Raw genomic sequence first — 16,545 nt, forward strand, 5'->3', positions numbered from 1 at the left:
TATAACACTGTCTTCAGTATTTATTTCTAATTTTCACATTGCATCTAAGCAAGCTACTCAAATTTAAATTTCCTAAATCCATATTGTCTCACTGTTGGTTAAAATATTCCTTGTGAAATGAACTTGGTAAGCTGTCCCTCTGGGAAAGTCATTTCATTGTCAACCACTTTGAATTTTTTTCTCACTTTAATGTTCTTGTTCAAATATAACTTGTTTTATCTAGCAGCACAGGGTCAATTTCAGTCACAAAATTAAACTTAGTGAAGCAAGTATTTACAATTGCCTGAACTACAAGGAAAACAGCTTAAATCAAGTTTGTGTTGGGTTTTTTTTGTTTGTTTGTTTCTCTCCTCTTTTCTATTCATTAACTATGTCAATTTATTGACTAGGTATTTATGGCCCAGACCTTTTGAATAGGACTGAAACATGAAAAAGAATTCATTTGATCTGCATGCCTTTGAACACACAAGGACAATACTGTAATAGAACATTCCTAAACTGTTTCATATCAAGGGACCAATTAGACTGGCTTTGGAAATGAATGCTGGAGATTGAACAGCGAAGATCATTTGTGTATCATCAACAATGAAATCTGTCTCCAAACAGATGAAAACATCCTTATTTGCTCACAGTGAAAATATATGCAGGCATGATGCAAACCAGGGGTGGGCAAACTATGGCCCATGAGCCGGATATGGCCCACAAGCCATTTTAAGTTGGCCCGTGAGCCACACCACGCGGCTCCGCTCCGCTCCAGCGCTCCAGGTTGCACCATGCAGCTCGGCCCCGCTCTGGCTGGGGCACTGGGTCAGGGGCCACACCACGCGGCTCCCGGAAGCCACAGCAAGGCCCTGCTTCGGCTCCTACGTGCTCCAGTGGGAGATGCAGGGGCGGTGCCTACTGACGGGGTAGTGTGCAGAGCTGCCTGGCCTCGCCTCCATGTAGGCAGGGCCGGCTCTAGGCACCAGCAAAACAAGCTGGTGCTTGGAGTGGCACATTTTTAGGGGCGGCATGGCCGGCGCCAGAATGCCACCCCTAAAAATGTGCCCCAGCCGCCCTAGCTCACCTCCGCTGCTGCTGCCACGGCGTGCGAAACAGCTGATTCGCGCGCCGCTACTCGCCCTCCCTCCCAGGCTCTCAAACCTGGGGGAGGGGAGACTCCGAGTGGCCGTGGCACGGCGCCGCTTCTCCCCCTCCCTCCCTCCTAGGCTTGAGAGCCTGGGGGGAGGAGGCAGGGCTGGGGATTTGGGGAAGGGGCGGAGTTGAGGCGGGGCCGGGGGTGGGGTAATTAAATAAGGGGGGGGGCGGCCAAAATTGTTTTTGCCTTGGGCAGCAAAAATCCTAGAGCCGGCCCTGCATGTAGGAGCCGGAGAAGGGACGTGCTGCTGCTTCCAGGAGCCGCTTGAGGTAAGCGCCGCTTGGAGGGTGCACCCTGTGAGCCTCTCCCCACTCCTCTGATCCCCCACCTGCTCTCCAAACTCCTCGATCCTGGCCCAGAGCACCCTCCTGCACCCCAAACCTCTCATCCCCAGCCCCACCCCAGAGCCGGCACCCCCAGCCAGAACCTGCACCCCTTCCGCAACCCTGATCCCCCTCCTGCCATCCAAACCCCTTGGTCCCAGCCCAGAGCACCCTGCCCCATCCCAGAGCCTGCACCCCTCCCGCACCCCAACCCCAATGTTGTGAGTATTCACAGCCCACCATACAATTTCTATTCTCCGATGTGGCCCTCGGGCCAAAATGTTTGCCCACCCCTGCTTTAAACAAAGAGAGGGCACTATAAGTCTTAAACTATTGGCCCACATCTTCAAACTTTCACATGTGCATAATTTGTATATGCAATTATTGTGATTTCATGTGCAAATGTGATAATGATGTATGCAGTGGGTTGTCATTTGTGGGTGCAAAATGTGCATGTCTTCAATTGTGAGAATCTGGACCATCACAGACTGGTATGTTTAGGACTCCAGCATTTTCAGACACTACTCTTTAACTTTCCTTACACTATTTTTACATGTGCCTTTAAACTAATCATAAGGATCACATGATTGCAGTTTCCTGCAAACTTCCTTTCATATCACATCCTCTGGACCCCATTAAATCTTATCTGTGACAAAAGATGCTTCCCAGCATTTCCTTCCCACTTGGGGTTTAATCCAAGACCTTCCCAAGGAATAACAGTCTTGACTTCATCCACAGAGACCGCTAAGCAGCAACCAGAGTCACACTGAAGGGATAGAAACTATTGATGCCAAGGGTCACAGGGCTTCACTCAGCCGGAAACAGAAAGTATAGACCTGACATTTCTGGAGGATTTATTTGGCAGGTGAGAGGGCTGGGAGGGAAAGCTGCAGTGGTGCAAGGTTATGAATGTGTACGGTTCCCTCAAAGGATGTATTACTATGTCATACCTACGCACTGACTGTGCCGTAACCCTAGCTGAAATGTAGGAGTGGCTAGAAATGTTTTGAATTCCAGTCACTGGCAAATGCAGCCCACGTGCAGTATTAAAAGTTTTTTTTTTTCCTCTTCCTATGTAGATTTTGGTTACTGCACTATTTGCAGAATGATCACTTTGCTGCATCGATATCACAGCTTGGGTTTGTGGCATGTATTAATGGAAGCACATGCTCAGATAATTAGGATATGCAGCATTCATAAGAACATGCTGTCCTTGTCACAGTCATTTTTGTGAACTCTGCATTTACTGTGTGACTACCACAGTTAATTAGCGAAATGGCTCCCTGTCTGTGATTATCATTGGCCTGAAAGCAGCCTTCTGCAATTCAGTGTCTATTTCACCTTGCCCAAGCTGTGAAAAAACGAGTGTGTGATGATCAAATGTTCTGTGCTGCTCAGGTTATTGGCTTCTGTCTTTTATGCTTCCCGCTGTACAATGCATTTAACCATTTGGATATGAATTCAAGTCCCTGTTGGAAATTCTGATACCTTATGTACTATTGGGGGAATTCTGCATCTCTGCATATGTGCAGAATTCATGGCCCCTGTAGATTTCTTTGCTTACTCACAGAAAAGTTACTTGATGGGAAAGCAAAGGGAAGCCGCAAGAGTAGTCACGCGCCCACTCCCTGGCAGTGCAGACAGGTTGGTTTGGGCACCCAGAGCAGCTGGTAGAGACATAAATCACTGCCTGGGGGTGGGGTGGGGGGCTGGGTAGTCGTGTAAGAGAGACACTCTGTCCCTCTTGCTCGCTACTGCAGCACACTTGATGTGGAGGGGCACGGCTTTGGGGTATTTCTGAAGAGGTAAGCATGGGGCAGGCTCTGTTCCCTCAGGCAGAGGAGAATGTAGAGCCTGTCTGCTTAGTGAATTATTCCCATTGTTCTTAGTGAATTCCCCCAGGAGTATAAAACAGGCCTTTTAAATGCTTATGGTGCTTTAGTGATTAGAACTGGTCTAAATTTTTGGACTGAAAAAATTTCCTATCAAAATGTGCTCTATGAACTGTTTGCTACTGACCTTTCTAGAGATGTTCAGTAGCCAGTATAAAGTGTGAGTTTGAGTCCCTCACTTGCTCTTCAGTTGTCTATGATGTAACACTGAGCATATGGCTGCATATATTTGTTGACTAATAATTAGAAGTTAAGGGTCAATACTACCTACATTACTATTAGACAGAGGGGTTTGGAGATTTCCTCCAATGTTCCCCACGCCCATTCTCCATCCAGTGTATTGTAGTTAATAAATTATCAAAATAATTGAAACTAGCTGGATTACATTGCATTATTTTGACAAAAAATATGCAGAATTTTAAAATATTGTGTACAGAATTTTTAATTTTTTGGTGCAGAATTCCCCAGGAGTACTTACAGGAACCTTCTTTTTCGCCTCACCCACATGGAAAGGTACAAGCCCTGCTGTGCTTGGGGACATTTGGAAGAGCATATGTGGGTGATAAGACCATGAATCCTTCTATTCATTAATGAGATTTATGTGCATATGTTCCTATGCATTGCTTCAACTGTTCCCTCTTCCCCTGTGCCCATAGATGGTGAGAGACCATAGCAACTGCTTTTCGGAGAACTGTGCCATATTTTTCTCTGAATGGATTGCTCTAAAGCAGTTGTCACTGAAGGATTAATGAAGGCTTGGATTTGAAAATACTGGGGCATGTAAAAAAAAAAAAAAGTAGCTTCAGTGCAATATGTATATATGGTCCATTAAAAAGAAACTCCAAGAAAATATTGAGACATCAAAGTCATGAGATGCCAGGCATAAAGTTGCACGTGCAACCTTTGGTATGACTCTGGGTGTCCATATCATGCTATAGACCCTGACTCTGAATGCAGCTTAACTTTATAAACTCTTTTCCTCTCCCTCAATGCCCAGGCTTCTGAGGACTGATTTGGCTTCTGGCACAAGATGGAGCAGCCTCAGGGGTTGTTACAGCCAGAGCCCAGCAGCACTCTGACCACACCCTCACCTTCCCCCTGCCATATCTTTCCATGACTTCTACTCTCAGAGTTGAAAGGTGGGGTGGTGGAGAGCTGTCTTAAGAAATATGGCAGAATATCAAATGAAGGAAGCATAATTAACAGGCACCTGATGCATTGCCCATTGTTGGTGGAACATGTCCCATTTGCAAGGGCAATAAACCTACTGCAGAGCAATAAAACGTGAGTTAAGGATGATCTTTGCCATGTAGCTTCTGCAACTTATTTCAGAATCTGATAAGACATAAAGCAGGCTCTGTTCCATATTGGAAACACTAGGCCCTGATCCTGAGCTGGTGTAAATTAGTATAGACTGATTGAGAAAGAACAAAATCGATTTACACTGGCTGAAAATCTGGCTCATTGCTATGTGAAAATCAATTTTTGGTTGAGGACTGTTATTTCATGTATAACAAAATTAAAATGAACAGCAGCAAACTTGTTTTATGCCATTGACAAGTCAGTTTTTCGTATGTGCTGTGTTATGCGCAAACTCTCTTGCAGAGCTGAGCTGCAGTGTAGCACTATTTAACAATTAGAACACTGTGACTTGATTACTCTCAATGTGGAGAGAAGATGCTTTTTAAAAAGTGTGATATTAAGACATTTCATTTATTCTAGAAATCAAGGTTACCCTTAGAAGATAACCCTGCAGATATTGTCAGGTAGATTTTGTTCCACTAGGGTCTAAATATGCAAAATGAAAAGAAAAACAGTTAGAGAGAATGTGCTTTACTGGAAGCTATGGCAATTTTATTAAGCATTCCTTAGCCCTTCTGATTTATGCAAAACTGATTCAGTGTGGAACGCTACAGAGAATCAATTAGGATCAACTTTTATTAATTTCAGTCCTTGAGAAAGGTGCCAACTGATCATCACAGGGAAGTGACTTCCATTTACTCACTGGCATCTTTCACAGACACTGAAGTCATGTTAAAACCTGGCAGAGCAAAGGGAATGGAAGTCACGATTCTCCATACTGCTCTACCAATGTGCCTCAGCACTGCCGTGATCTGGAAGGACCTTCTTGTGGGACGAGAAGGCAGTTGAGGCTGTATACCCAATAAATACTACTTAGTTTACTGGAGAAGGATGACTTTATTACTTACGAGAGATTTTCAAAGGCACAAAGAAGAGTTAATTGCCTAGTTCTTGTTGATTTTCAGTGGGACGAAGGCGCCCAACTGTCCTTTGGGCCTTTTGAAAATCTCCCTCAGAGTCTAAAAGGGGCTGCTATAAGTTTCATGCTTGTTGCTTCCATGGTTCTGTGCAATGTAGGTCTAATGTTTAGAATTGTGCAAGCAAATGGCCAGGTTAAATGTTAAACTGGGCATTTGTGCATGACTGGAATATACATTTGTGGTAATTCATAGAGGTCAGAAGGGACCATTAGATAATCTAGCCTGACCCACCTTATATCACAGACCCTTAAATTTCACCCTGTTACCCCTGTATTGAGCCCACTAACTTGCATTTGACTGCAGCATAACTGGTGTTTGGCTAAAGCGTGTCTCCAGAAAGTCAGCCAGTCCTGAGATGAAGACTCCAATGGATGTAGAATCCACCATTTCCTTGGGAGTTTGTGCCAGTGGTTAATAACCTTCACTATTAAAAACCTATGCCTGATTTCTAATTTAAATTTGTGTGGTGTCAGCTTCCAGCTACTTAGTGCACAGAAACTGCACAGTTGCAGCACTGTAAAAAAAAAAACACACACACACACACACACACACACACACACCCCGACAAGAGGGCTATAGTGCCGTGGTGCCAGTGCAGACATTCTGGTCGATTACAATTGGCCTCCAGGAGGTGTCCCACAATGCCTGTTCTTGCCTCTCTGGTCATCAGTTTGAACTCTATTGCCCTGCCCTAAGGGCTGTTCTGCATAGGGCATGCTAAAATTTGGGGCAACCCTGGGTCTTAGTGTCCACCCATCCGCCTCTTCCTACCCTGTTCTGACCCTTCCTGCAGGCTCCCACCACAGCTGACTGCTGCAGCCAGTGAGTCTACCTCCGGAGGGGATCTAATACTTAAAAGTGAAAAAGCCTCCAGCCTGCCAGACCTATTAGCACAACATTGAAACAGTTAAAGAGCCATTCAAGTAGTAATGAAGCCATTTAACAGGCATTTGTCAACCTCCAGGTATATACTGTCAGTTTCTGAATTTACTGTCAAAAACAGTTGGGCATTACTGTAATATTTACTCAGAATGTTAGTCTACAGGACCTTAATTTAAAATTTGCTTTAAAATATTTAATATTTCATTAGTGTGTTGTATATCGCAAAAAAGTCCTTGCATAGGTTTTTAGATGCACAGTTTGAGTGTTCATCTTTAGCCTTAAATGCTTGGATCTTCAGACAGTTTTTTAAATAAATCCTTCAAAAGACCCCCCTTATCTAAAATACACATGCGAGCTTGGGCTGCCGTTGGGTATAGGGGCACCAGTTTAATCATACTGCATAGGACCCCTGTAGCGAAACAAGACTCACCGGCGTAGCACCTCCTGCTGGTAATCTTGCGAATTAGCTCTTCAGCCTCCAGAGTGCCCTCTGCTGGCCGGTGTCTCATCTGCTACTGGCCCCATGTCCCTCCTGGACCCTGGTGCCCCTTACCCTGGGGTTCTGCCCCAGCAGTACCCCTGGTCTGGGTCTCCCGTCCCAGGGGAACCCCCAACCCTCTAAAACCACCTTGCCTCAATGGCTACCACCAGTCACCATCTAGCCCCCATTCACTGGGGCAGACTGCCATCTGTAACAGCCAGTCATCATTGGCAAGGGGTTAGGATCAGCTGCCTCTCCCTAACCTTGGCCCCAGTACCTTTGAAGGCCTTCACCACAGCCTGCTGCCTGGGGTTTTACCAGGCTGGATCTTCCCAGTTCCCTTTGCCCTTCCCCAGCACTGCTCCACCTCAGGTACCTTGCTCCCAGGTAGCTAGCCCTTCCCACTCCAGGGCTAGAGTGAGACTCCTTCAGTTCCTGGTCCTCAGCCCTCTTATCAGGGCCAGCTGGGCCCTAATTGAGCTGGCCACAGCTGTGGCTGCTTCCCCAATCAGCCTAGCTTGGCTGCTTTTAACCCCCTGCTTATCAGAGCGGGGCAGTTGCCCCACTACAACCCCATAAATCCTATGGACGGCCCTGCCTGCCCTCAGGTAACCAACCATGAGTCCCACCCCTTAAATTCCTTGGGAATTTTGAAAGTCCCCTTCCTGTTTGCTTGATGATGCGTGCAGCGGTCTCAGCGCATCTTTCCAGGTGACCATGCCTGCTCCCACTTGGAGCAATGCCAAGCTGCTGGACCTCATCAGCATCTGGGGAGAGGAGGCTGTCCAGTCCTAGCTGCAGTCCAGATGTAGGAAGTATGATACCTACAGACAGATTTGAGGATGCATGACAGAAAGGGGCTATGACTGGGACGCAGTGCAGGCTCAAAGTGAAGGAGCTGCAGAACGCCTACCACAAGATGTGGGAGGCAAACCACCGCTCTAGTGCTGCGCACACAAGCTGCCGGTTCTATGTGATACTTGGTGGCAACCCCACCTCTACTGCGAAGGCCACTGTGGATACTTCAGTGGCATGCACACCACTTGAGAGTGGACCGAGCCAGGAGGAGGAAATCTTGGACAAGGCTGGGGAGCAGGAAGGGGACCTAGAGGTCAGAGATACATGCAGCCAGGAGCTCTTCTCTACCCTGGAGGAGGCTAGACAGTCATAGCTGTCGCAGTTTGGCGAAGCACAAACAGGAGAGGAGGCCCCTGGTAATAGCTTTGATTTTGGGAATTGCTGAAGTGAGTTGTTGGGGGCAGGAGGCTTGCAGAAAGCAGGCTTGTGTCTGTATGATGCACGTACCACCACCCCATGCCTAGTCTGAGCTGCGGAACAGGGTGTTTGACTCCCTCACTGCAGGGGAATCTGCCTCGGCGATCTCCAGGAAACTCTCATGGAGATATTGGGCAATCTGCTGCCGCAGGTTCTTTGGCAGAGCTGCTTTGTTTCTTGCCCCATTAAGGGTAACTTTCCCGTGCCACTCTGCCGTCACGGTTGGGGAGGGAGAGGGGGGGAAAAGAGAGACACTGACCATTGCTGCACAGAGGCAAGCCAGGGCAGAAGCTGCAGTCTTAGAGAAGACCCTCCCTTGAGTCCCTGCTCACCCTCAGCAATGCGATATCTTCCATAATGAACACAGTTTGTGGAAAATGTGGAGACAGTAATGATTATAAGGCCCCCCCCCACAGTGCTGGCTCTCCCCAGGAGCCACGTGCCCAGTGTACAGTACAGTCCTGGAACACTGATTTCCCCTGCCCCTGCGGTTACTCACCATTTTGGGTTCATGTGTGCTTGCCTGGGGTCAGCCAGTTAGTAACACGTATGTTAATAGTGGCTGTGTTTTAAATCACCAAATCAGTGGTCTCTGTGTTGCAAACAATACTGCTTCTGTAAAATGTTGCATTTTGGCTTCACAGATTATGACCCTGGGCTCCCAGCCTCCCTCTTTGTTATCGCTGGCTGAATGGCTGCGCAGAATTAGAAAGCAGCCACAAAGAACTAAAGAGCACTTTCTGTGTGATCTCATGATGCACTCCACAGCCAAGAAACAGGAACTGAAGGAGTGGCAGGACAGCGAGATGAGGGACTGAAAGGAGAACACCAGAACAAAGCCATGGAGCGGCTCTTAAAATGTTATGGAGCGCCAAGCGTACATGCTCCAGGTGATACTAGCACTGCAAACTGAGCATCTCTGTGCCCACCCTCCCCTGCAGCTGCTGTCACAAAACTCTTTCCCATGCACCCTCCCCCACCCAAGACACCACTAACACTCTTATCAACCTCTTGACTCCAGTCTGTACCTGCTGCATTCCTCTCCTGCCCTATCACAATCCAGCCCTGTGGACTCCCAGTACCCACTGCACTCAACACCCATCCCTCTGCAGTTTAGCCTTGCTAAAGTACAGTACCTGCTGCATGGTACTCCAAAGGACAAGATTGCATATGATCCCTGGACATACACAAAATCTTTAACCATCTCGGGACCCCACCCCTCCTGGGACCCTCCCTCCCTTCCCCCATCCCCCTCAGTGCTAGTGTTTTTTTTGTTTCTCCCTCTCCTCGGGTTGTGTTTCTTAATAAAAATTGTTTTGGTTTGAAAGCAAGCTTTATTCTATTAACTGAAAGCAAACAGAGCCCTGCAACAGGCAATTTTCTTAAACCTTCACCGTGCATCGTATGCACCAATCACAATCACCTCCTAGCATTACAAGCTCTGTACTCCTGAGCATAGCAAAAAATTTTAGTGGCTTTTAGCTTCAAATTGCTACTTCAAGGCATCCCTGATCTTTTTGGCCCCACACTGTGCCCCTCTAATAGCCCTGGTCTCTGGCTGTTCAAATTCAGCCTCCAGGCACTGGAGCCTCAGCAGTCCAGCCCTGAGTGAAGCTGTCACCCTTCCTTTCACAAATATTATGGAGTGCAGAGCACGTGGCTATAGTCATAGGACTATTGTCATTGGCCAGGTTCAGCCTCCCATATAGACAGCACCAGCGGGCCTTTAAATAGCCAAAAGCACACTCAGTCATTCTGCACTTGTTCAGCCTGTTGAACTGCTCCTTGCTGCTGTCAAGAGGCCCCGTATACGGCTTCATAAGCCACGGCATTAAGGTGTAGACAGGCTCTCCTAGGATCACAACGGGCATTTCGACTTCCCCTATGGTGATCTTCTAGTCCAGGAAGAAAGTCCATGCTTGCAGCTTCCTGAACAGGCCTGTGTTCCAAAAGATGCATGTGTCATGCCCCTTTTCGGACCAGCCTGTATTAGTGTCCGTGAAATGCCCACAAGCGCCTGGAGAACCATAGAGAAATACCCCTTCCAATTAATGTACTCGGTGGCTAGGTGATCTGGTGCCAGAATTGGAATATGCATGCCATCTATCACCCCTCTGCAGTTAGGGAAGCCTATTTGTGCAAAGCCATCCACAGTGTCACACATGTTGCCCAGAGTCATGGTCTTTTGGAGTAGGATACGAGTAATGGCCCTGCACACTTCCATCAACACGAGTCCAATGGTAGACTTTCCCACTCTGAACTAGTTAACAACTGATCGGTAGGAGTCTGGAATAGCCAGCTTCCACAGTGCAATCGCCATGCGCTTCTCCAGTGACTTCTCATTCTCGTGTCCTTGCACTGCAGGGCTGGGGCGAGCTTATCTCAGTCCCATGAGTGTAGCTTTCCTCATCCAAAAGTTCTGCAGCTTCTGCTAGTCATCCCAGACGTGCATCACGATGTGATCCCACCACTCAGTGCTTGTTTCCCAAGCCGAAAGGCGGCGTTCCACTATGGTCAGCACCTCCGTGAATGCCACAAGCAATCTCTTGTCATAGCTACTTCATGTGGCGAGATCAATGATGCACTCCTCTTGCCTTTGTAGTTTAAGGAATAACTCCACTGCCACTCGTGACATGTTAGTGAGAGCAAGCAGCATATTGGTCAACAGCTGGGGATCCATTTCTGCAGCCTGAAGAGGCAGGGCACGCCGTACACAAACCATTGAAAGATGCGCCAAATGAGGATGGAAGCATAGGGATTGCTGGGATGCGAAGCAATGCATCACGGGGCACTGCGACAGGACCCAGGATGCCCCATGACCCCTCCGCCTTCCTACAACTCTTAGCGGCAGAAGAGGAAGAGATGCTCTGTGGGATGGCTGTGCACTGCTCCAAATACTGCTGCAAGTGCCGCAAGTGTGAACACGCTATTGCGCAGGCAGCTGACAGTGTGAACACACAACAGCGATTTCCCTTCAGTGCTCTCTGAGCAGCGATGTAACTGCCAACGATGCAACTCTGCCAGTGTAGACATACCCTAGAAGTGGCTCAAACTTTTTGCTGGTGAGCCCTTTCACATAGCAAGCCTCTGAGTGCGGCCCCCCCTTATAAATTAAAAACACTTTTTATATATTTAACACCATTATAAATGCTGGCGGTAAAGCGAGGTTTGGGGTGGAGGCTGACAGCTCACAATCCCTCCCCACCCCTGTAATAACCACGACCCCCCCTGAGGGGTCCCAACCCCTAGTTTGAGAACCCCTGCCCTAGACTCTCCAATCCAGCTTCTGCCCCTTGCACTCAACTGAAACAGTTCTTTTCACAGTCTAAAAAATAAATTATATATATAACAATCATAAATTATAATCAATAGAGGAGTTTGTGGAACCTAAGTCTAACCACCTACAATATTCAAGGCCTTTTGTTTCAAAGGAAACAATGCAGAAAGCAACTATTATTTTGAAATCTTAAAATAAGTTTTCCACTAAGTGAAGACAAAGAAATTAGGAAGAAAAGTTTCTAAACTGGTATTTTCCTCCAAAAACAATCAGCATTTCCAACCTGTTCCAACCTATTAGTCAATCAGTGAGTGTTTTTTAATCTTTCACATAATGAACCAACATGTAGCAATAAAGTATTTAAGTGCCTCAATGAGGAGGTTGCAATCACTTGAAAATGTACACGTTTGGTTAATGGGTGATTGTGGCTTAAAGAAGGGCTTTGAAGTGTGTGGGTGGGTGGGTGTGGGTGGTGGTGGAGGAGGGAATTAATAAACAGCTCTAGATAATTCAATACCTTGTGCCAAGTGAAAGCTGAAGTTAGCTCTGTACCACTTTAAAGAACAGTCCTGCAGTGGAGTTTGTCAGCAGTGGGTGTCACTCTGTGCACTGGAATGAAGAATGTGTGGAGAAGGGTTGTGTTTAAACATTTTGGGTGACATCATGGCTCCATTGAAGTAACTAGGAGTTTTGTCAGTGATTTAAATGAAGCCAGGATTTCACCCTGTAAGTATAATTCATAATGCAGAGTAGCTAGATATTTTAACTGGACATTTAATAAACATGAAACTGTTCTTGCTACTATAAACCAATGTACCTTATTACTGCAGATACATGAAAAGTCTATTTTTAAATTACAGATTGTAAAGAAAATCCCAGATGATCATTTAATCTGAACAAGTGGCAAAAGAACATGTTTATTGTAGTGAATGAAGATCAATATTTTAGAGTTGTTTAAACAAAGAAACCCAAAGGTATTTTTATATTAATTACCACCGTTGTGGATTTCTGCAGCTCTGGTTGACACATACCAAAACCTGCAGATCAGTCACATGACACTCCCTTGGCTCATAGGAAGGTCAAGACGGAACATACTGCCAACCCACCATTTTTCTACTTCTACTAGTTTGGGGCCCTTTGTGCCTATTTTACTTCCCCTTTGCTCACCTCATCTTTGTACACCATCGGGGGAACATCTGAATTGAGTTTGTAGTTAAGTGTACGGTATTTTCCTTGGGGGAAAAACATGACAATAGATGCCTTCTTTTTGTGGGGAAGGGGAGAGGTTCTTAAATTGCCACCAAGTGGTAAACTGGACCAATTTACAGTTTGGGGTGGAAATCATGCAAATCTCATTGGTTTTGCTCAAAGGTCAGGAACATTTGGCAGTTTCATCTGAGCAGTTGTTGCTGTTATACAAATATATGAATGAGATCAGACTCAGACCTGTAATTTCTAGTTTACCTTTAGTTTGGAAGTGGTAAAAATTGTTGCTGTGTTTTGTGCCATGTGAGAACAGGCTTGGTGCTCTAGAACTGCTCTGAATGAAGTTCAGTCACTCTTGTAGTGTAACTTCTCCTCGGGGCACACTAGGGCAAGTCTCCTGGACGTCAGACCCAGGAGGTGCTGACCTTGGAGCATTCCGCACCCCTGTTCCACTCCATGAGCACCCTGCAGTCAGTCCACCTGAATAGGAGACCTTGAGAAGCCTTACACGGCCCCTCCCACAAGGGGCCATCTATCCCCTAGTCTTCTGCAGTCAGCAGTGACTCTCAGCCAGGGTTGTAAAACAGAGGGGTTTATTAGTTGTCTGGAACATGAGTAGAACAGTTGTTAGCACAGAAAAGTAGGAAGAGTCAGCAAAGACCACCTTGGGGAGACCCAGAGTCCTGGGCTCTCCCCCCAAGTCCCAAACTAGGAAACTGACTAGCTTCCAGCCACCCACCCTCAGCCGTGTCCAGTTGCCCCTCCTCTGTCCTTTGTCTCTTTCCCAGGCAAACTGGTCACATGGCCTCAACCTCTTTGTTCTCCAACTCTTTCAGCTGGCTCCTTGCAGAGGATGGGCCACGGCCATCAGTTGCCAGGATACAGTATGTCCAGCCATTGTCTGGGCCCAGGCAGCTAGATGGCAGTCACACATGCCCTCTAGGGGTCTCTGCAATGATTACACACCCTTATCCCACCACCTAGATATTTGTGCAATGCATAGGGGAAACTGAGGCATACTCAGTATTCAAACAAAACATTAAAGAAAATTCCCATTTTGTCACATCATGGTCTACAAAAAGCCAAAAGATTAAACCCATGGATTGAATCCATCCCTGCATGTCAGTACATTTTGTAATTAATATAGTTACAAGGTTGTGTTGCATTAGCAAGTTAAAACTAATGAGTCTTATTTATCTGGGATTTTCAGTGGTGCTCAGCTTTGAGTGTAGCAGTGTAAAAAACCAAGCTGTGTTCAAGAGGGAAAATATACAAATTGTACTCTGACTTGTTTTAATGGAATCCTAAAAGTAATACTACAGTTTTTGGGAGGGAGGGGGGGGAGGGAGACTGGACAAAGGGCATTTTTCTGCTTCTGTGGTTCCCAGCTGCAGATGGGAAGTGGATTTTGCACTTACATGTTATAACTTATAGCAGCCCATAAGTTGTTTAATCAAACAGTCAGAGTGAGCATCAAAGAAATGAAGCAATGCAATCATTGTGCTTCATAATATGAATAGCATTCAATGACACATTGCAGAAGCAGCCAGAAATAACATAGAAAAGGTTGTTCACAGAACAGATTGCATCGTGAGCTCCTGCTACCAAGCTTCAGATGCTGCAACTCAAATCTCATCCCTGAGTGAGTTCCCTGCACAGATCCTGGCTCCCACTTTGGCTGGCAAGCTCCCCTAACAAGGCAGCTGAGAGTAGGACATTTGTGTATCTTGATATATGCCTACCTACTAACACCAGGAATAGGCATGGGGGGATCCTTGGGGGAATGGTGCGGTGCTGTTGTCAGAGCATACTGCCCAGGTAGTATAATCGCTACTGGGGGGAGAGGGGGAGCGGTGCTGACCCTGAAATCAGGGTTGTGTGATGAAGGCTCCACGCCACCTTTGCCCACCAAACTGCACCAAGTAGAACTGTGCCACAGCTGAAGATCTGACCCTGAATGTTTTTCCTGTTCGGTTGTTCATATTTTGTTCAGCACCACTCCATCCCCACACACTAGGAGAACACTTCACAGGGCAGTCTTTGTTTTTGTGCACACATGCCTGTGCCCACTCCCTAAAGATGCAGACAGCCTGTGTGTGTGTGCATGTTCTTTAAATAGTGTAAGTGTTAGCATTTTGAGCAGATTTTTTCCCACCAGGTGCAGTAGCCTGCTTGTGGAATTGGCATTTGCACAGATGGAGGCCAGATAGGAGCCTGGCTGGAAAGTTAGCTCCTAATGCACAGAGGGTTCATATTCAGGTTTTGAAAAAAAATGTAAAGACAAGTGACTATAGGAACCTGAGTGGTGGAATGACTAGATGGAGCTGTAGGTAAGATAACAAAACAGCCACCACAAACTGAATTTGTGGCTCAGAATATCAGACAATTAAACTATTCCTTATTCTGGTTCCCTAGAAGTTTTCATTATTAAAGCTTTATAGCATGTTTTCACACCACATGTTTGATTTTGTTCATCATTTCACCAGCTAATGGTCACTTAGAACTTCCAGGCTCATTTTGAATGTAATAGTGATATATTAAACTATAAAAGGGTCAGCCTTCAGTTTATACACCAAGGGACTCTATTCTGCTCTCAATAGCTTGCCCATAAATCCGTCATTGTACGATCAACTTTACATGGAGTTGTGAGAGAGATCAGGTTCTGTAAAATGTGTGGCTGCTTTGGTGTAGCTAGTCAGACACTTTTCCCAGTAATCCTAATCTGACAATGGAAAATATTTACAGAATGTTGACTGTAGCTTAAATCAAATTGTATATTTTAAATGGGTGCTTCCCGGTATGATGCAAATAAAGCCTCCATTTAAACAGAGGAATGACTAGATTTGAGCAATAGCTGAAACCTTCATTGGAAAATTTGTAGGGAATGAACTGCCTCAAAGAGGCCTAATGTACTAAGTATCATGGTAAAACACCCCATGTCCCAGTGCTGCCACTTTCTAATGTCTGAAAACCGGACACTACAGCAGGAGCACAGCAACCTCCCCCTGCCCCTGCTCTGGCTCCTTCCCTAGGCCCCACTCCCTCCTCTCCACCCTGTTGTCACTTGTGGCCGTCTCCCTCCCTTCGTAGCTAGATCCTCTCCATCTCCTCCCCCCCCCCCCCAGAGCTGCTCTGGGGCTGGGATGGGAGCTGCAGCCCCTGCCACAGAGCCTGCCTGCCCACGAGATGCAGTCAGGAGGTGGCCCTGGATGAACAGGGGCTGGCATGAGTTGATGACCTGACACCTCCCCCCACCCACAGTAATGGGACTTTTGGTGTCCTGTCAGTACATCTGCCAGGTTCCCTTTTCGACTGGACTTTCCGCTTGAAAACTGGCAATCCTTGTGCTGCCTCATTTACCTGGTACAGTTTGACTGATGTACAAACATCCAATGGATTATTGGCACAGGAAATGATGCCACTGTGCCCCACTGCAGTACAGAAACAGTCACACAGAGGCTGGAGTGGATGCCAGCAGCAGAGAGGCTGGGATACTAATCAGTGGCCTGATCCGACTCCCCATTGAAGTCAATGTGAATTAAATCAGGCCACTGACATGATGACACCTCTATCTTCTGTGGATGGCAAATATTGTAAAAGCTCCATTAGGTGTAGGGCCCTACCAAATTCACAGCTGCAAAAAAAAAAAAAAAAAAAAAAAGTGTGTCAGACCATGAAATCTGGTCTCCCCTGTGAAATCTGACCTTTTGGATACTTTTACCCTATCTTTGAGAGCTGGGCAGCCACAAAGCAGCAGCTGCTGGCCAGGCACCCAGCTCTGAAGGCAGC

General features: G+C 46.6%; 1 long non-coding RNA gene across 1 annotated transcript; it reads left to right on the plus strand.

The window, feature by feature from the left end:
* Positions 1-1,689: 1,689 nt before the first annotated feature.
* Positions 1,690-9,444, plus strand: LOC117879414. The gene is made up of 3 exons (XR_004646263.1): positions 1,690-2,326; positions 4,351-4,637; positions 8,918-9,444. It is a non-coding gene; the product is annotated as an uncharacterized LOC117879414 (long non-coding RNA).
* Positions 9,445-16,545: the final 7,101 nt, after the last annotated feature.

Source organism: Trachemys scripta, chromosome 6 (assembly GCF_013100865.1).
Source record: "Trachemys scripta elegans isolate TJP31775 chromosome 6, CAS_Tse_1.0, whole genome shotgun sequence".
NCBI lineage: Eukaryota > Metazoa > Chordata > Testudines > Emydidae > Trachemys > Trachemys scripta.